The sequence below is a fragment of the Pseudophryne corroboree genome, unplaced genomic scaffold (genome assembly GCF_028390025.1).
Source record: "Pseudophryne corroboree isolate aPseCor3 unplaced genomic scaffold, aPseCor3.hap2 scaffold_1186, whole genome shotgun sequence".
Classification (NCBI taxonomy): Eukaryota; Metazoa; Chordata; class Amphibia; order Anura; family Myobatrachidae; genus Pseudophryne; species Pseudophryne corroboree.
In genome coordinates, this window is record NW_026967811.1 from 156352 (window position 1) to 176219 (window position 19868).

General features: G+C 35.9%; 12 non-coding genes across 12 annotated transcripts; all 12 read right to left on the minus strand.

Annotated features, from left to right (window-relative positions):
• Window positions 1–518: 518 nt before the first annotated feature.
• On the minus strand, window positions 519–611 carry TRNAI-UAU (transfer RNA isoleucine (anticodon UAU)). Its single transcript is given in 2 exon segments — window positions 519–554; window positions 574–611. It is a non-coding gene; the product is annotated as a tRNA-Ile (tRNA).
• Window positions 612–2322: 1711 nt separating this feature from the next.
• Window positions 2323–2415, minus strand: TRNAI-AAU (transfer RNA isoleucine (anticodon AAU)). Its single transcript is given in 2 exon segments — window positions 2323–2358; window positions 2378–2415. It is a non-coding gene; the product is annotated as a tRNA-Ile (tRNA).
• A 5310-nt stretch (window positions 2416–7725) lies between these two features.
• TRNAI-AAU (transfer RNA isoleucine (anticodon AAU)) lies at window positions 7726–7818 on the minus strand. Its single transcript is given in 2 exon segments — window positions 7726–7761; window positions 7781–7818. It is a non-coding gene; the product is annotated as a tRNA-Ile (tRNA).
• A 1712-nt stretch (window positions 7819–9530) lies between these two features.
• On the minus strand, window positions 9531–9623 carry TRNAI-AAU (transfer RNA isoleucine (anticodon AAU)). The gene is given in 2 exon segments: window positions 9531–9566; window positions 9586–9623. It is a non-coding gene; the product is annotated as a tRNA-Ile (tRNA).
• Window positions 9624–10429: 806 nt separating this feature from the next.
• On the minus strand, window positions 10430–10522 carry TRNAI-UAU (transfer RNA isoleucine (anticodon UAU)). Its single transcript is given in 2 exon segments — window positions 10430–10465; window positions 10485–10522. It is a non-coding gene; the product is annotated as a tRNA-Ile (tRNA).
• Window positions 10523–11345: 823 nt separating this feature from the next.
• On the minus strand, window positions 11346–11438 carry TRNAI-AAU (transfer RNA isoleucine (anticodon AAU)). The gene is given in 2 exon segments: window positions 11346–11381; window positions 11401–11438. It is a non-coding gene; the product is annotated as a tRNA-Ile (tRNA).
• A 1713-nt stretch (window positions 11439–13151) lies between these two features.
• On the minus strand, window positions 13152–13244 carry TRNAI-AAU (transfer RNA isoleucine (anticodon AAU)). Its single transcript is given in 2 exon segments — window positions 13152–13187; window positions 13207–13244. It is a non-coding gene; the product is annotated as a tRNA-Ile (tRNA).
• A 1717-nt stretch (window positions 13245–14961) lies between these two features.
• Window positions 14962–15054, minus strand: TRNAI-AAU (transfer RNA isoleucine (anticodon AAU)). Its single transcript is given in 2 exon segments — window positions 14962–14997; window positions 15017–15054. It is a non-coding gene; the product is annotated as a tRNA-Ile (tRNA).
• An 804-nt stretch (window positions 15055–15858) lies between these two features.
• On the minus strand, window positions 15859–15951 carry TRNAI-UAU (transfer RNA isoleucine (anticodon UAU)). The gene is given in 2 exon segments: window positions 15859–15894; window positions 15914–15951. It is a non-coding gene; the product is annotated as a tRNA-Ile (tRNA).
• Window positions 15952–16762: 811 nt separating this feature from the next.
• Window positions 16763–16855, minus strand: TRNAI-AAU (transfer RNA isoleucine (anticodon AAU)). The gene is given in 2 exon segments: window positions 16763–16798; window positions 16818–16855. It is a non-coding gene; the product is annotated as a tRNA-Ile (tRNA).
• Window positions 16856–18561: 1706 nt separating this feature from the next.
• On the minus strand, window positions 18562–18654 carry TRNAI-AAU (transfer RNA isoleucine (anticodon AAU)). Its single transcript is given in 2 exon segments — window positions 18562–18607; window positions 18617–18654. It is a non-coding gene; the product is annotated as a tRNA-Ile (tRNA).
• An 805-nt stretch (window positions 18655–19459) lies between these two features.
• Window positions 19460–19552, minus strand: TRNAI-UAU (transfer RNA isoleucine (anticodon UAU)). The gene is given in 2 exon segments: window positions 19460–19495; window positions 19515–19552. It is a non-coding gene; the product is annotated as a tRNA-Ile (tRNA).
• Between the last annotated feature and the right edge of the window lie 316 nt (window positions 19553–19868).

Below are 19868 nucleotides of genomic sequence, written 5' to 3' on the forward strand. Positions count from 1 at the left end.
TGATGAGACACTTGCTGTAATGACTTCCATTTCAGACGGGACTTAAACCCACAACCACTGGCTTAGGAGAACAGTGTCTTATCCATTATGCCAGTGGTGCTTACTGATGTCTTTATTTAAGACTGATAGGTTTTTAATAGTCAATTATTTATTTTTGAAAAAAAGTGAAGCTGTTTACCGTGTTCTTTGCATTACCAAGTCCAGCAAGAAATGTGCTGGTACTATCCAGAGCTGTCAGTATGGATTATCATGCTTGATTGCAGAAAATCAATTTGATGCAACTGCTTTACCAACAGTATGTTAATCTTTTCCATTGCTGTTTTGTTAGCTGACTGAAGGAAGATATGCAGTGCATTTGAACCAAAGCAGATGTGTGCTGACAACTTAAATTCACAATCATGTTTGAGTTTTTTCTTTCTTTCTTCCATCCTTTGTAATATCATATTAAATATTAAGGTAGCAGTTTATAATCAATGACTAATGACATAAGAAAAGGAAAAAAAAACAGTGTACAAAAATGCTCCAGGTGAGGCTTGAACTCACAACCTCGGCATTGCTCAACAGATACTGTTTTATAAGTACTGCGCGCTGACCAATTGCGCCACTGGAGCACTTTGCAGCATTAATTGGTTATGCTAGATGTGGATTTTATTCAATACAATCAGTACAGTCATAAGAATTGAAAAAGAAAATCATTTTTGGTGATGAATGATGAGCAACAAAGGAACATGCATGCCAGATGGCACTTGAATAAGCTGTCCACGGTGATAGAAAAGGTTTAAAAAACAACAACAACAATGTTATCATAATTAATGTCATATTTTAGCTTCTGTGGTCATTTTTTACAAGCTAAACACTGCAAGACTGTTTTACAGTTGAAGCAAGGATAAAATATCAACTCTAGTGATGAGACACTTGCTGTAATGACTTCCACCCCATATGGGACTTGGAACCCCTGGCTTAGGAGGGCAGTGACTTATCCATTATGCCAGTGGTGCTTACTGATGTTCTTATTTAAGACTGTTAGGTTTTTAATAGTCAATTATTTATTTTTGAGGAAAAAGTGAAGCTGTTTACTGTGTTCTATGCATTACCAAGTCCAGCAAGAAATGTGCTGGTACTATCCAGAGCTGTCAGTATGGATTATCATGCTATATTGCAGAAAATCAATTTGATGCAACTGCTTTACCAACAGTATGTTAATCTTTTCCATTGCTGTTTTGTTGGCTGACTGAAGGAAGATATGCAGTGCATTTGAACCAAAGCAGATGTGTGCTGACAACTTAAATGCACTATCATGTTTGTGTTTTTTCTTTCTTTCTTCCATCCTTTGTAATATCATATTAAATATTAAGGTAGCAGTTTATAATCAATGACTAATGACATAAGAAAAGGAAAAAAAAAACAGAATACAAAGATATTCCAGGTGAGGCTTGAACTCACGACCTCACCATTGCTCAACAGATACTGTCTTATAAGTACTGCGCGCTGACAAATTGCACCACTGGAGCACTTTGCAACATTAATTGGTTATGCTAGATGTGGATTTTATTCAATACAATCAGTACAGTCATAAGAATTGAAAAAGAAAATCATTTTCGGTGATGAATGATGAGCAACAAAGGAACATGCATGCCAGATGGCACTTGAATAAGCTGTCCACGGTGATAGAAAAGGTTTAAAAAACAACAACAACAATGTTATCATAATTAATGTCATATTTTAGCTTCTGTGGTCATTTTTTACAAGCTAAACACTGCAAGACTGTTTTACAGTTGAAGCAAGGATAAAATATCAACTCTAGTGATGAGACACTTGCTGTAATGACTTCCATTTCAGACGGGACTTAAACCCACAACCACTGGCTTAGGAGAACAGTGCCTTATCCATTATGCCAGTGGTGCTTACTGATGTCTTTATTTAAGATTGATAGGTTTTTAATAGTCAATTATTTATTTTTGAAAAAAAGTGAAGCTGTTTACCGTGTTCTTTGCATTACCAAGTCCAGCAAGAAATGTGCTGGTACTATCCAGAGCTGTCAGTATGGATTATCATGCTATATTGCAGAAAATCAATTTGATGCAACTGCTTTACCAACAGTATGTTAATCTTTTCCATTGCTGTTTTGTTGGCTGACTGAAGGAAGATATGCAGTGCATTTGAACCAAAGCAGATGTGTGCTGACAACTTAAATGCACAATCATGTTTGTGTTTTTTCTTTCTTTCTTCCATCCTTTGTAATATCATATTAAATATTAAGGTAGCAGTTTATAATCAATGACTAATGACATAAGAAAAGGAAAAAAAAACAATATACAAAGATGCTCCAGGTGAGGCTTGAACTCACAACCTCGGCATTGCTCAACAGATACTGTCTTATTAGTACTGCACGCTGACCAATTGCGCCACTGGAGCACTTTGCAGCATTAATTGGTTATGCTAGATGTGGATTTTATTCAATACAATCAGTACAGTCATAAGAATTGAAAAAGAAAATCATTTTTGGTGATGAATGATGAGCAACAAAGGAACATACATGCCAGATGGCACTTGAATAAGCTGTCCACGGTGATAGAAAAGGTTTAAAAAACAACAACAACAATGTTATCATAATTAATGTCATATTTTAGCTTCTGTGGTCATTTTTTACAAGCTAAACCCTGCAAGACTGTTTTACAGTTGAAGCAAGGATAAAATATCAACTCTAGTGATGAGACACTTGCTGTAATGACTTCCACCCCATATGGGACTTGGAACCCCTGGCTTAGGAGGGCAGTGACTTATCCATTATGCCAGTGGTGCTTACTGATGTTCTTATTTAAGACTGTTAGGTTTTTAATAGTCAATTATTTATTTTTGAGGAAAAAATGAAGCTGTTTACTGTGTTCTTTGCATTACCAAGTCCAGCAAGAAATGTGCTGGTACTATCCAGAGCTGTCAGTATGGATTATCATGCTATATTGCAGAAAATCAATTTGATGCAACTGCTTTACCAACAGTATGTTAATCTTTTCCATTGCTGTTTTGTTGGCTGACTGAAGGAAGATATGCAGTGCATTTGAACCAAAGCAGATGTGTGCTGACAACTTAAATGCACAATCATGTTTGAGTATTTTCTTTCTTTCTTCCATCCTTTGTAATATCATATTAAATATTAAGTTAGCAGTTTATAATCAATGACTAATGACATAAGAAAAGAAAAAAAACAGTGTACAAAGATGCTCCAGGTGAGGCGTGAACTCACAACCTCGGCATTGCTCAACAGATACTGTTTTATAAGTACTGCGCGCTGACCAATTGCGCCACTGGAGCACTTTGCAGCATTAATTGGTTATGCTAGATGTGGATTTTATTCAATACAATCAGTACAGTCATAAGAATTGAAAAAGAAAATAATTTTTTGTGATGAATGATGAGCAACAAAGGAACATGCATGCCAGATGGCACTTGAATAAGCTGTCCACGGTGATAGAAAAGGTTTAAAAAACAACAACAACAATGTTATCATAATTAATGTCATATTTTAGCTTCTGTGGTCATTTTTTACAAGCTAAACACTGCAAGACTGTTTTACAGTTGAAGCAAGGATAAAATATCAACTCTAGTGATGAGACACTTGCTGTAATGACTTCCACCCCATATGGGACTTGGAACCCCTGGCTTAGGAGGGCAGTGACTTATCCATTATGCCAGTGGTGCTTACTGATGTTCTTATTTAAGACTGTTAGGTTTTTAATAGTCAATTATTTATTTTTGAGGAAAAAGTGAAGCTGTTTACTGTGTTCTATGCATTACCAAGTCCAGCAAGAAATGTGCTGGTACTATCCAGAGCTGTCAGTATGGATTATCATGCTATATTGCAGAAAATCAATTTGATGCAACTGCTTTACCAACAGTATGTTAATCTTTTCCATTGCTGTTTTGTTGGCTGACTGAAGGAAGATATGCAGTGCATTTGAACCAAAGCAGATGTGTGCTGACAACTTAAATGCACAATCATGTTTGTGATTTTTCTTTCTTTCTTCCATCCTTTGTAATATCATATTAAATATTAAGGTAGCAGTTTATAATCAATGACTAATGACATAAGAAAAGGAAAAAAAAAACAGTATACAGAGATACTCCGGGTGAGGCTTGAACTCACAACCTCACCATTGCTCAACAGATACTGTCTTATAAGTACCGCGTGCTGACCAATTGCGCCACTGGAGCACTTTGCAGCATTAGTTGGTTATGCTAGATGTGGATTTTATTCAATACAATCAGTACAGTCATAAGAATTGAAAAAGAAAATCATTTTTGGTGATAAATGATGAGCAACAAAGGAACAAGCATGCCAGATGGCTCTTGAATAAGCTGTCCACGGTGATAGAAAAGGTTTAAAAAAAAACAACAACAATGTTATCATAATTAATGTCATATTTTAGCTTCTGTGGTCATTTTTTACAAGCTAAACACTGCAAGACTGTTTTACAGTTGAAGCAAGGATAAAATATCAACTCTAGTGATGAGACACTTGCTGTAATGACTTCCAACTCAGACGGGACTTAAACCCACAACCACTGGCTTAGGAGAACAGTGCCTTATCCATTATGCCAGTGGTGCTTAATGATGTCTTTATTTAAGACTGTTAGGTTTTTAATAGTCAATTATTTATTTTTGAAAAAAAGTGAAGCTGTTTACTGTGTTCTTTGCATTACCAAGTCCAGCAAGAAATGTGCTGGTACTATCCAGAGCTGTCAGTATGGATTATCATGCTATATTGCAGAAAATCAATTTGATGCAACTGCTTTACCAACAGTATGTTAATCTTTTCCATTGCTGTTTTGTTGGCTGACTGAAGGAAGATATGCAGTGCATTTGAACCAAAGCAGATGTGTGCTGACAACTTAAATGCACAATCATGTTTGTGTTTTTTTTTTTTTCTTCCATCCTTTGTAATATCATATTAAATATTAAGGTAGCAGTTTATAATCAATGACTAATGACATAAGAAAAGGGAAAAAAAACAGTATACAAAGATGCTCCAGGTGAGGCTTGAACTCACAAACTCGGCCTTGGTCAACAGATACTGTTTTATTAGTACTGCGCGCTGACTAATTGCGCCACTGGAGCACTTTGCAGCATTAATTGGTTATGCTAGATGTGGATTTTATTCAATACAATCAGTACAGTCATAAGAATTGAAAAAGAAAATCATTTTTGGTGATGAATGATGAGCAACAAAGGAACATGCATGCCAGATGGCACTTGAATAAGCTGTCCACGGTGATAGAAAAGGTTTAAAAAACAACAACAACAATGTTATCATAATTAATGTCATATTTTAGCTTCTGTGGTCATTTTTTACAAGCTAAACACTGCAAGACTGTTTTACAGTTGAAGCAAGGATAAAATATCAACTCTAGTGATGAGACACTTGCTGTAATGACTTCCACCCCATATGGGACTTGGAACCCCTGGCTTAGGAGGGCAGTGACTTATCCATTATGCCAGTGGTGCTTACTGATGTTCTTATTTAAGACTGTTAGGTTTTTAATAGTCAATTATTTATTTTTGAGGAAAAAGTGAAGCTGTTTACTGTGTTCTATGCATTACCAAGTCCAGCAAGAAATGTGCTGGTACTATCCAGAGCTGTCAGTATGGATTATCATGCTATATTGCAGAAAATCAATTTGATGCAACTGCTTTACCAACAGTATGTTAATCTTTTCCATTGCTGTTTTGTTGGCTGACTGAAGGAAGATATGCAGTGCATTTGAACCAAAGCAGATGTGTGCTGACAACTTAAATGCACAATCATGTTTGTGTTTTTTCTTTCTTTCTTCCATCCTTTGTAATATCATATTAAATATTAAGGTAGCAGTTTATAATCAATGACTAATGACATAAGAAAAGGGAAAAAAAAACAGTATACAAAGATACTCCAGGTGAGGCTTGAACTCACAACCTCACCATTGCTCAACAGATACTGTCTTATAAGTACCGCGTGCTGACCAATTGCACCACTGGAGCACTTTGCAGCATTAATTGGTTATGCTAGATGTGGATTTTATTCAATACAATCAGTACAGTCATAAGAATTGAAAAAGAAAATCATTTTTGGTGATGAATGATGAGCAACAAAGGAACATGCATGCCAGATGGCACTTGAATAAGCTGTCCACGGTGATAGAAAAGGTTTAAAAAACAACAACAACAATGTTATCATAATTAATGTCATATTTTAGCTTCTGTGGTCATTTTTTACAAGCTAAACACTGCAAGACTGTTTTACAGTTGAAGCAAGGATAAAATATCAACTCTAGTGATGAGACACTTGCTGTAATGACTTCCAACTCAGACGGGACTTAAACCCACAACCACTTGCTTAGGAGAACAGTGCCTTATCCATTATGCCAGTGGTGCTTACTGATGTCTTTATTTAAGACTGATAGGTTTTTAATAGTCAATTATTTATTTTTGAAAAAAAGTGAAGCTGTTTACCGTGTTCTTTGCATTACCAAGTCCAGCAAGAAATGTGCTGGTACTATCCAGAGCTGTCAGTATGGATTATCATGCTATATTGCAGAAAATCAATTTGATGCAACTGCTTTACCAACAGTATGTTAATCTTTTCCATTGCTGTTTTGTTGGCTGACTGAAGGAAGATATGCAGTGCATTTGAACCAAAGCAGATGTGTGCTGACAACTTAAATGCACAATCATGTTTGTGTTTTTTCTTTCTTTCTTCCATCCTTTGTAATATCATATTAAATATTAAGGTAGCAGTTTATAATCAATGACTAATGACATAAGAAAAGGAAAAAAAAAACAGTATACAAAGATGCTCCAGGTGAGGCTTGAACTCACAACCTCGGCATTGCTCAACAGATACTGTCTTATTAGTACTGCACGCTGACCAATTGCGCCACTGGATCACTTTGCAGCATTAACTGGTTATGCTAGATGTGGATTTTATTCAATACAATCAGTACAGTAATAAGAATTGAAAAAGAAAATCATTTTTGGTGATGAATGATGAGCAACAAAGGAACATGCATGCCAGATGGCACTTGAATAAGCTGTCCACGGTGATAGAAAAGGTTTAAAAAACAACAATAACAATGTTATCATAATTAATGTCATATTTTAGCTTCTGTGGTCATTTTTTACAAGCTAAACCCTGCAAGACTGTTTTACAGTTGAAGCCAGGATAAAATATCAACTCTAGTGATGAGACACTTGCTGTAATGACTTCCACCCCATATGGGACTTGGAACCCCTGGCTTAGGAGGGCAGTGACTTATCCATTATGCCAGTGGTGCTTACTGATGTCTTTATTTAAGACTGATAGGTTTTTAATAGTCAATTATTTATTTTTGAAAAAAAGTGAAGCTGTTTACCGTGTTCTTTGCATTACCAAGTCCAGCAAGAAATGTGCTGGTACTATCCAGAGCTGTCAGTATGGATTATCATGCTATATTGCAGAAAATCAATTTGATGCAACTGCTTTACCAACAGTATGTTAATCTTTTCCATTGCTGTTTTGTTGGCTGACTGAAGGAAGATATGCAGTGCATTTGAACCAAAGCAGATGTGTGCTGACAACTTAAATGCACAATCATGTTTGTGTTTTTTCTTTCTTTCTTCCATCCTTTGTAATATCATATTAAATATTAAGGTAGCAGTTTATAATCAACGACTAATGACATAAGAAAAGGAAAAAAAAACAGTATACAAAGATGCTCCAGGTGAGGCTTGAACTCACAACCTCGGCATTGCTCAACAGATACTGTCTTATTAGTACTGCACGCTGACCAATTGCGCCACTGGAGCACTTTGCAGCATTAATTGGTTATGCTAGATGTGGATTTTATTCAATACAATCAGTACAGTAATAAGAATTGAAAAAGAAAATCATGTTTGGTGATGAATGATGAGCAACAAAGGAACATGCATGCCAGATGGCACTTGAATAAGCTGTCCACGGTGATAGAAAAGGTTTAAAAAAACAACAACAACAATGTTATCATAATTAATGTCATATTTTAGCTTCTGTGGTCATTTTTTACAAGCTAAACCCTGCAAGACTGTTTTATAGTTGAAGCCAGGATAAAATATCAACTCTAGTGATGAGACACTTGCTGTAATGACTTCCACCCCATATGGGACTTGGAACCCCTGGCTTAGGAGGGCAGTGACTTATCCATTATGCCAGTGGTGCTTACTGATGTTCTTATTTAAGACTGTTAGGTTTTTAATAGTCAATTATTTATTTTTGAGGAAAAAGTGAAGCTGTTTACTGTGTTCTTTGCATTACCAAGTCCAGCAAGAAATGTGCTGGTACTATCCAGAGCTGTCAGTATGGATTATCATGCTATATTGCAGAAAATCAATTTGATGCAACTGCTTTACCAACAGTATGTTAATCTTTTCCATTGCTGTTTTGTTGGCTGACTGAAGGAAGATATGCAGTGCATTTGAACCAAAGCAGATGTGTGCTGACAACTTAAATGCACAATCATGTTTGTGTTTTTTCTTTCTTTCTTCCATCCTTTGTAATATCATATTAAATATTAAGGTAGCAGTTTATAATCAATGACTAATGACATAAGAAAAGGAAAAAAAAAACAGTATACAAAGATACTCCAGGTGAGGCTTAAACTCACAACCTCACCATTGCTCAACAGATACTGTCTTATAAGTACCGCGTGCTGACCAATTGCGCCACTGGAGCACTTTGCAGCATTAATTGGTTATGCTAGATGTGGATTCATTTCAATACAATCAGTACAGTCATAAGAATTGAAAAAGAAAATAATTTTTGGTGATGAATGTTGAGCAACAAAGGAACATGCATGCCAGATGGCACTTGAATAAGCTGTCCACGGTGATAGAAAAGGTTTAAAAAACAACAACAACAATGTTATCATAATTAATGTCATATTTTAGCTTCTGTGGTCATTTTTTACAAGCTAAACACTGCAAGACTGTTTTATAGTTGAAGCAAGGATAAAATATCAACTCTAGTGATGAGACACTTGCTGTAATGACTTCCAACTCAGACGGGACTTAAACCCACAACCACTGGCTTAGGAGAACAGTGCCTTATCCATTATGCCAGTGGTGCTTACTGATGTCTTTATTTAAGACTGATCGGTTTTTAATAGTCAATTATTTATTTTTGAAAAAAAGTGAAGCTGTTTACCGTGTTCTTTGCATTACCAAGTCCAGCAAGAAATGTGCTGGTACTATCCAGAGCTGTCAGTATGGATTATCATGCTATATTGCAGAAAATCAATTTGATGCAACTGCTTTACCAACAGTATGTTAATCTTTTCCATTGCTGTTTTGTTGGCTGACTGAAGGAAGATATGCAGTGCATTTGAACCAAAGCAGATGTGTGCTGACAACTTAAATGCACAATCATGTTTGTGTTTTTTCTTTCTTTCTTCCATCCTTTGTAATATCGTATTAAATATTAAGGTAGCAGTTTATAATCAATGACTAATGACATAAGAAAAGGAAAAAAAAACAATATACAAAGATGCTCCAGGTGAGGCTTGAACTCACAACCTCGGCATTGCTTAACAGATACTGTCTTATTAGTACTGCACGCTGACCAATTGCGCCACTGGAGCACTTTGCAGCATTAATTGGTTATGCTAGATGTGGATTTTATTCAATACAATCAGTACAGTCATAAGAATTGAAAAAGAAAATCATTTTTGGTGATGAATGATGAGCAACAAAGGAACATACATGCCAGATGGCACTTGAATAAGCTGTCCACGGTGATAAAAAAAGGTTTAAAAAACAACAACAACAATGTTATCATAATTAATGTCATATTTTAGCTTCTGTGGTCATTTTTTACAAGCTAAACCCTGCAAGACTGTTTTACAGTTGAAGCAAGGGTAAAATATCAACTCTAGTGATGAGACACTTGCTGTAATGACTTCCACCCCATATGGGACTTGGAACCCCTGGCTTAGGAGGGCAGTGACTTATCCATTATGCCAGTGGTGCTTACTGATGTTCTTATTTAAGACTGTTAGGTTTTTAATAGTCAATTATTTATTTTTGAGGAAAAAGTGAAGCTGTTTACCGTGTTCTTTGCATTACCAAGTCCAGCAAGAAATGTGCTGGTACTATCCAGAGCTGTCAGTATGGATTATCATGCTATATTGCAGAAAATCAATTTGATGCAACTGCTTTACCAACAGTATGTTAATCTTTTCCATTGCTGTTTTGTTGGCTGACTGAAGGAAGATATGCAGTGCATTTGAACCAAAGCAGATGTGTGCTGACAACTTAAATGCACAATCATGTTTGAGTTTTTTCTTTCTTTCTTCCATCCTTTGTAATATCACATTAAATATTAAGGTAGCAGTTTATAATCAATGACTAATGACATAAGAAAAGGAAAAAAAACAGTGTACAAAGATGCTCCAGGTGAGGCTTGAACTCACAACCTCGGCATTGCTCAACAGATACTGTCTTATAAGTACTGCGCGCTGACCAATTGCGCCACTGGAGCACTTTGCAGCATTAATTGGTTATGCTAGATGTGGATTTTATTCAATACAATCAGTACAGTCATAAGAATTGAAAAAGAAAATCATTTTTGGTGATGAATGATGAGCAACAAAGGAACATGCATGCCAGATGGCACTTGAATAAGCTGTCCACGGTGATAGAAAAGGTTTAAAAAACAACAACAACAACAACAACAACAATGTTATCATAATTAATGTCATATTTTAGCTTCTGTGGTCATTTTTTACAAGCTAAACACTGCAAGGCTGTTTTACAGTTAAAGCAAGGATAAAATATCAACTCTAGTGATGAGACACTTGCTGTAATGACTTCCAACTCAGACGGGACTTAAACCCACAACCACTGGCTTAGGAGAACAGTGCCTTATCAATTATGCCAGTGGTGCTTACTGATGTCTTTATTTAAGACTGATAGGTTTTTAATAGTCAATTATTTATTTTTGAAAAAAAGTGAAGCTGTTTACCGTGTTCTTTGCATTACCAAGTCCAGCAAGAAATGTGCTGGTACTATCCAGAGCTGTCAGTATGGATTATCATGCTATATTGCAGAAAATCAATTTGATGCAACTGCTTTACCAACAGTATGTTAATCTTTTCCATTGCTGTTTTGTTGGCTGACTGAAGGAAGATGTGCAGTGCATTTGAACCAAAGCAGATGTGTGCTGACAACTTAAATGCACAATCATGTTTGTGTTTTTTCTTTCTTTCTTCCATCCTTTGTAATATCATATTAAATATTAAGGTAGCAGTTTATAATCAATGACTAATGACATAAGAAAAGGGAAAAAAAACAGTATACAAAGATGCTCCAGGTGAGGCTTGAACTCACAACCTCGGCATTGCTTAACAGATACTGTCTTATTAGTACTGCACGCTGACCAATTGCGCCACTGGAGCACTTTGCAGCATTAATTGGTTATGCTAGATGTGGATTTTATTCAATACAATCAGTACAGTAATAAGAATTGAAAAAGAAAATCATGTTTGGTGATGAATGATGAGCAACAAAGGAACATGCATGCCAGATGGCACTTGAATAAGCTGTCCACGGTGATAGAAAAGGTTTAAAAAACAACAACAACAATGTTATCATAATTAATGTCATATTTTAGCTTCTGTGGTCATTTTTTACAAGCTAAACCCTGCAAGACTGTTTTATAGTTGAAGCCAGGATAAAATATCAACTCTAGTGATGAGACACTTGCTGTAATGACTTCCACCCCATATGGGACTTGGAACCCCTGGCTTAGGAGGGCAGTGACTTATCCATTATGCCAGTGGTGCTTACTGATGTTCTTATTTAAGACTGTTAGGTTTTTAATAGTCAATTATTTATTTTTGAGGAAAAAGTGAAGCTGTTTACTGTGTTCTTTGCATTACCAAGTCCAGCAAGAAATGTGCTGGTACTATCCAGAGCTGTCAGTATGGATTATCATGCTATATTGCAGAAAATCAATTTGATGCAACTGCTTTACCAACAGTATGTTAATCTTTTCCATTGCTGTTTTGTTGGCTGACTGAAGGAAGATATGCAGTGCATTTGAACCAAAGCAGATGTGTGCTGACAACTTAAATGCACAATCATGTTTGTGTTTTTTCTTTCTTTCTTCCATCCTTTGTAATATCATATTAAATATTAAGGTAGCAGTTTATAATCAATGACTAATGACATAAGAAAAGGAAAAAAAAACAGTATACAAAGATACTCCAGGTGAGGCTTAAACTCACAACCTCACCATTGCTCAACAGATACTGTCTTATAAGTACCGCGTGCTGACCAATTGCGCCACTGGAGCACTTTGCAGCATTCATTGGTTATGCTAGATGTGGATTCATTTCAATACAATCAGTACAGTCATAAGAATTGAAAAAGAAAATAATTTTTGGTGATGAATGTTGAGCAACAAAGGAACATGCATGCCAGATGGCACTTGAATAAGCTGTCCACGGTGATAGAAAAGGTTTAAAAAACAACAACAACAACAATGTTATCATAATTAATGTCATATTTTAGCTTCTGTGGTCATTTTTTACAAGCTAAACACTGCAAGACTGTTTTATAGTTAAAGCAAGGATAAAATATCAACTCTAGTGATGAGACACTTGCTGTAATGACTTCCAACTCAGACGGGACTTAAACCCACAACCACTGGCTTAGGAGAACAGTGCCTTATCCATTATGCCAGTGGTGCTTACTGATGTCTTTATTTAAGACTGATAGGTTTTTAATAGTCAATTATTTATTTTTGAAAAAAAGTGAAGCTGTTTACCGTGTTCTTTGCATTACCAAGTCCAGCAAGAAATGTGCTGGTACTATCCAGAGCTGTCAGTATGGATTATCATGCTATATTGCAGAAAATCAATTTGATGCAACTGCTTTACCAACAGTATGTTAATCTTTTCCATTGCTGTTTTGTTGGCTGACTGAAGGAAGATATGCAGTGCATTTGAACCAAAGCAGATGTGTGCTGACAACTTAAATGCACAATCATGTTTGTGTTTTTTCTTTCTTTCTTCCATCCTTTGTAATATCATATTAAATATTAAGGTAGCAGTTTATAATCAATGACTAATGACATAAGAAAAGGAAAAAAAAACAGTATACAAAGATGCTCCAGGTGAGGCTTGAACTCACAACCTCGGCATTGCTCAACAGATACTGTCTTATTAGTACTGCACGCTGACCAATTGCGCCACTGGAGCACTTTGCAGCATTAATTGGTTATGCTAGATGTGGATTTTATTCAATACAATCAGTACAGTAATAAGAATTGAAAAAGAAAATCATGTTTGGTGAAGAATGATGAGCAACAAAGGAACATGCATGCCAGATGGCACTTGAATAAGCTGTACACGGTGATAGAAAAGGTTTAAAAAACAACAACAACAACAACAATGTTATCATAATTAATGTCATATTTTAGCTTCTGTGGTCATTTTTTACAAGCTAAACCCTGCAAGACTGTTTTATAGTTGAAGCCAGGATAAAATATCAACTCTAGTGATGAGACACTTGCTGTAATGACTTCCACCCCATATGGGACTTGGAACCCCTGGCTTAGGAGGGCAGTGACTTATCCATTATGCCAGTGGTGCTTACTGATGTTCTTATTTAAGACTGTTAGGTTTTTAATAGTCAATTATTTATTTTTGAGGAAAAAGTGAAGCTGTTTACTGTGTTCTTTGCATTACCAAGTCCAGCAAGAAATGTGCTGGTACTATCCAGAGCTGTCAGTATGGATTATCATGCTATATTGCAGAAAATCAATTTGATGCAACGGCTTTACCAACAGTATGTTAATCTTTTCCATTGCTGTTTTGTTGGCTGACTGAAGGAAGATATGCAGTGCATTTGAACCAAAGCAGATGTGTGCTGACAACTTAAATGCACAATCATGTTTGTGTTTTTTCTTTCTTTCTTCCATCCTTTGTAATATCATATTAAATATTAAGGTAGCAGTTTATAATCAATGACTAATGACATAAGAAAAGGAAAAAAAAAACAGTATACAAAGATACTCCGGGTGAGGCTTAAACTCACAACCTCACCATTGCTCAACAGATACTGTCTTATAAGTACCGCGTGCTGACCAATTGCGCCACTGGAGCACTTTGCAGCATTAATTGGTTATGCTAGATGTGGATTAATTTCAATACAATCAGTACAGTCATAAGAATTGAAAAAGAAAATAATTTTTGGTGATGAATGATGAGCAACAAAGGAACATGCTTGCCAGATGGCACTTGAATAGGCTGTCCACGGTGATAGAAAAGGTTTAAAAAACAACAACAACAATGTTATCATAATTAATGTCATATTTTAGCTTCTGTGGTCATTTTTTACAAGCTAAACACTGCAAGACTGTTTTACAGTTGAAGCAAGGATAAAATATCAACTCTAGTGATGAGACACTTGCTGTAATGACTTCCAACTCAGACGGGACTTAAACCCACAACCACTGGCTTAGGAGAACAGTGCCTTATCCATTATGCCAGTGCTGCTTACTGATGTCTTTATTTAAGACTGATAGGTTTTTAATAGTCAATTATTTATTTTTGAAAAAAAGTGAAGCTGTTTACCGTGTTCTTTGCATTACCAAGTCCAGCAAGAAATGTGCTGGTACTATCCAGAGCTGTCAGTATGGATTATCATGCTATATTGCAGAAAATCAATTTGATGCAACTGCTTTACCAACAGTATGTTAATCTTTTCCATTGCTGTTTTGTTGGCTGACTGAAGGAAGATATGCAGTGCATTTGAACCAAAGCAGATGTGTGCTGACAACTTAAATGCACTATCATGTTTGTGTTTTTTCTTTCTTTCTTCCATCCTTTGTAATATCATATTAAATATTAAGGTAGCAGTTTATAATCAATGACTAATGACATAAGAAAAGGAAAAAAAAACAATATACAAAGATGCTCCAGGTGAGGCTTGAACTCACAACCTCGGCATTGTTTAACAGATACTGTCTTATTAGTTCTGCACGCTGACCAATTGCGCCACTGGAGCACTTTGCAGCATTAATTGGTTATGCTAGATGTGGATTTTATTCAATACAATCAGTACAGTCATAAGAATTGAAAAAGAAAATCATTTTTGGTGATGAATGATGAGCAACAAAGGAACATGCATGCCAGATGGCACTTGAATAGGCTGTCCACGGTGATAGAAAAGGTTTAAAAAACAACAACAACAATGTTATCATAATTAATGTCATATTTTAGCTTGTGTGGTCATTTTTTACAAGCTAAACCCTGCAAGACTGTTTTACAGTTGAAGCAAGGATAAAATATCAACTCTAGTGATGAGACACTTGCTGTAATGACTTCCACCCCATATGGGACTTGGAACCCCTGGCTTAGGAGGGCAGTGACTTATCCATTATGCCAGTGGTGCTTACTGATGTTCTTATTTAAGACTGTTAGGTTTTTAATAGTCAATTATTTATTTTTGAGGAAAAAGTGAAGCTGTTTACTGTGTTCTTTGCATTACCAAGTCCAGCAAGAAATGTGCTGGTACTATCCAGAGCTGTCAGTATGGATTATCATGCTATATTGCAGAAAATCAATTTGATGCAACTGCTTTACCAACAGTATGTTAATCTTTTCCATTGCTGTTTTGTTGGCTGACTGAAGGAAGATATGCAGTGCATTTGAACCAAAGCAGATGTGTGCTGACAACTTAAATGCACAATCATGTTTGAGTTTTTTCTTTCTTTCTTCCATCCTTTGTAATATCATATTAAATATTAAGGTAGCAGTTTATAATCAATGACTAATGACATAAGAAAAGGAAAAAAACAGTGTACAAAGATGCTCCAGGTGAGGCTTGAACTCACAACCTCGGCATTGCTCAACAGATACTGTCTTATAAGTACTGCGCGCTGACCAATTGCGCCACTGGAGCACTTTGCAGCATTAATTGGTTATGCTAGATGTGGATTTTATTCAATACAATCAGTACAGTCATAAGAATTGAAAAAGAAAATCATTTTTGGTGATGAATGATGAGCAACAAAGGAACATGCATGCCAGATGGCACTTGAATAGGCTGTCCACGGTGATAGAAAAGGTTTAAAAAACAACAACAACAATGTTATCATAATTAATGTCATATTTTAGCTTGTGTGGTCATTTTTTACAAGCTAAACCCTGCAAGACTGTTTTACAGTTGAAGCAAGGATAAAATATCAACTCTAGTGATGAGACACTTGCTGTAATGACTTCCAACTCAGACAGGACTTAAACCCACAACCACTGGCTTAGGAGAACAGTGCCTTATCCATTATGCCAGTGCTGCTTACTGATGTCTTTATTTAAGACTGATAGGTTTTTAATAGTCAATTATTTATTTTTGAAAAAAAGTGAAGCTGTTTACTGTGTTCTTTGCATTACCAAGTCCAGCAAGAAATGTGCTGGTACTATCCAGAGCTGTCAGTATGGATTATCATGCTATATTGCAGAAAATCAATTTGATGCAACTGCTTTACCAACAGTATGTTAATCTTTTCCATTGCTGTTTCGTTAGCTGACTGAAGGAAGATATGCAGTGCATTTGAACCAAAGCAGATGTGTGCTGACAACTTAAATGCACAATCATGTTTGTGTTTTTTCTTTCTTTCTTCCATCCTTTGTAATATCATATTAAATATTAAGGTAGCAGTTTATAATCAATGACTAATGACATAAGAAAAGGAAAAAAAAACAGTATACAAAGATGCTCCAGGTGAGGCTTGAACTCACAACCTCAGCATTGCTCAACAGATATTGTCTTATTGGTACTGCGCGCTGACCAATTGCGCCACTGGAGCACTTTGCAGCATTGATTGGTTATGCTAGATGTGGATTTTATTCAATACAATCAGTACAGTCATAAGAATTGAAAAAGAAAATCATTTTTGGTGATGAATGATGAGCAACAAAGGAACATGCATGCCAGATGGCACTTGAATAAGCTGTCCACGGTGATAGAAAAGGTTTAAAAAACAACAACAACAATGTTATCATAATTAATGTCATATTTTAGCTTGTGTGGTCATTTTTTACAAGCTAAACCCTGCAAGACTGTTTTACAGTTGAAGCAAGGATAAAATATCAACTCTAGTGATGAGACACTTGCTGTAATGACTTCCACCCCATATGGGACTTGGAACCCCTTGCTTAGGAGAACAGTGCCTTATCCATTATGCCAGTGGTGCTTACTGATGTCCTTATTTAAGACTGATAGGTTTTTAATAGTCAATTGTTTATTTTTGAAAAAAAGTGAAGCTGTTTACTGTGTTCTTTGCATTACCAAGTCCAGCAAGAAATGTGCTGGTACTATCCAGAGCTGTCAGTATGGATTATCATGCTATATTGCAGAAAATCAATTTGATGTAACTGCTTTACCAACAGTATGTTAATCTTTTCCATTGCTGTTTTGTTGGCTGACTGAAGGAAGATATGCAGTGCATTTGAACCAAAGCAGATGTGTGCTGACAACTTAAATGCACAATCATGGTTGTGTTTTTTCTTTCTTTCTTCCATCCTTTGTAATATCATATTAAATATTAAGGTAGCAATTTATAATCAATGACTAATGACATAAGAAAAGGAAACAAAAAGTATTCAAAGATGCTCCAGGTGAGGCTTGAACTCACGACCTCGGCATTGCTCAACAGATACTGTCTTAAAAGTACTGTGCGCTGACCAATTGCGCCACTGGATCACTTTTCAGCATTAATTGGTTATGCTAGATGTGGATTTTATTCAATACAATCAGTACAGTCATAAGAATTGAAAAAGAAAATCATTTTTGGTGATGAATGATGAGCAACAAAGGAACATGCATGCCAGATGGCACTTGAATAAGCTGTCCACGGTGATAGAAAAGGTTTAAACAACAACAACAACAACAACAATGTTATCATAATTAATGTCATATTTTAGCTTCTGTGGTCATTTTTTACAAGCTAAACACTGCAAGACTGTTTTACAGTTGAAGCAAGGATAAAATATCAACTCTAGTGATGAGACACTTGCTGTAATGACTTCCACCCCATATGGGACTTGGAACCCCTGGCTTAGGAGGGCAGTGACTTATCCATTATGCCAGTGGTGCTTACTGATGTCCTTATTTAAGACTGATAGGTATTTAATAGTCAATTATTTATTTTTGAAAAAAAGTGAAGCTGTTTACTGTACTCTTTACATTACCAAGTCCAGCAAGAAATGTGCTGGTACTATCCAGAGCTGTCAGTATGGATTATCATGCTATATTGCAGAAAATCAATTTGATGCAACTGCTTTACCAACAGTATGTTAATCTTTTCCATTGCTGTTTTGTTGGCTGACTAAAGGTAGATATGCAGTGCATTTGAACCAAAGCAGATGTGTGCTGACAACTTAAATGCACAATCATGTTTGTGTTTTTCTTTCTTTCTTCCATCCTTTGTAATATCATATTAAATATTAAGGTAGCAGTTTATTATCAATGACTAATGACATAAGAAAAGGAAAAAAAAACAGTATACAAAGATGCTCCAGGTGAGGCTTGAACTCACAACCTCGGCCTTGGTCAACAGATACTGTATTATTAGTACTGCGCGCTGACCAATTGCGCCACTGGAGCACTTTGCAGCATTAATTGGTTATGCTAGATGTGGATTTTATTCAATACAATCAGTACAGTCATAAGAATTGAAAAAGAAAATCATTTTTGGTGATGAATGATGAGCAACAAAGGAACATGCATGCCAGATGGCACTTGAATAAGCTGTCCACGGTGATAGAAAAGGTTTAAAAAACAGCAACAACAATGTTATCATAATTAATGTCATATTTTAGCTTCTGTGGTCACTTTTTCACAAGCTAAACCCTGCAAGACTGTTTTACAGTTGAAGCAAGGATAAAATGTCAACTCTAGTGATGAGACACTTGCTGTAATGACTTCCACCCCATATGGGACTTGGAACCCCTGGTTTAGGAGAACAGTGCCTTATCCATTATGCCAGTGGTGCTTACTGATGTCCTTATTTAAGACTGATAGGTTTTTAATAGTCAATTATTTATTTTTGAAAAAAAGTGAAGCTGTTTACTGTGTTCTTTGCATTACCAAGTCCAGCAAGAAATGTGCTGGTACTATCCAGAGCTGTCAGTATGGATTATCATGCTATATTGCAGAAAATCAATTTGATGCAACTGCTTTACCAACAGTATGTTAATCTTTTCCATTGCTGTTTTGTTGGCTGACTGAAGGAAGATATGCAGTGCATTTGAACCAAAGCAGATGTGTGCTGACAACTTAAATGCACAATCATGTTTGAGTTTTTTCTTTCTTTCTTCCATCCTTTGTAATATCATATTAAATATTAAGGTAGCAGTTTATAATCAATGACTAATGACATAAGAAAAGGAAAAAAAACAGTGTACAAAGATGCTCCAGGTGAGGCTTGAACTCACAACCTCGGCATTGCTCAACAGATACTGTCTTATAAGTACTGCGCGCTGACCAATTGCGCCACTGGAGCACTTTGCAGCATTAATTGGTTATGCTAGATGTGGATTTTATTCAATACAATCAGTATAGTCATAAGAATTGAAAAAGAAAATCATTTTTGGTGATGAATGATGAGCAACAAAGGAACATGCATGCCAGATGGCACTTGAATAAGCTGTCCACGGTGATAGAAAAGGTTTAAAAAACAACAACAACAACAACAACAACAATGTTATCATAATTAATGTCATATTTTAGCTTCTGTGGTCATTTTTTACAAGCTAAACACTGCAAGACTGTTTTACAGTTAAAGCAAGGATAAAATATCAACTCTAGTGATGAGACAC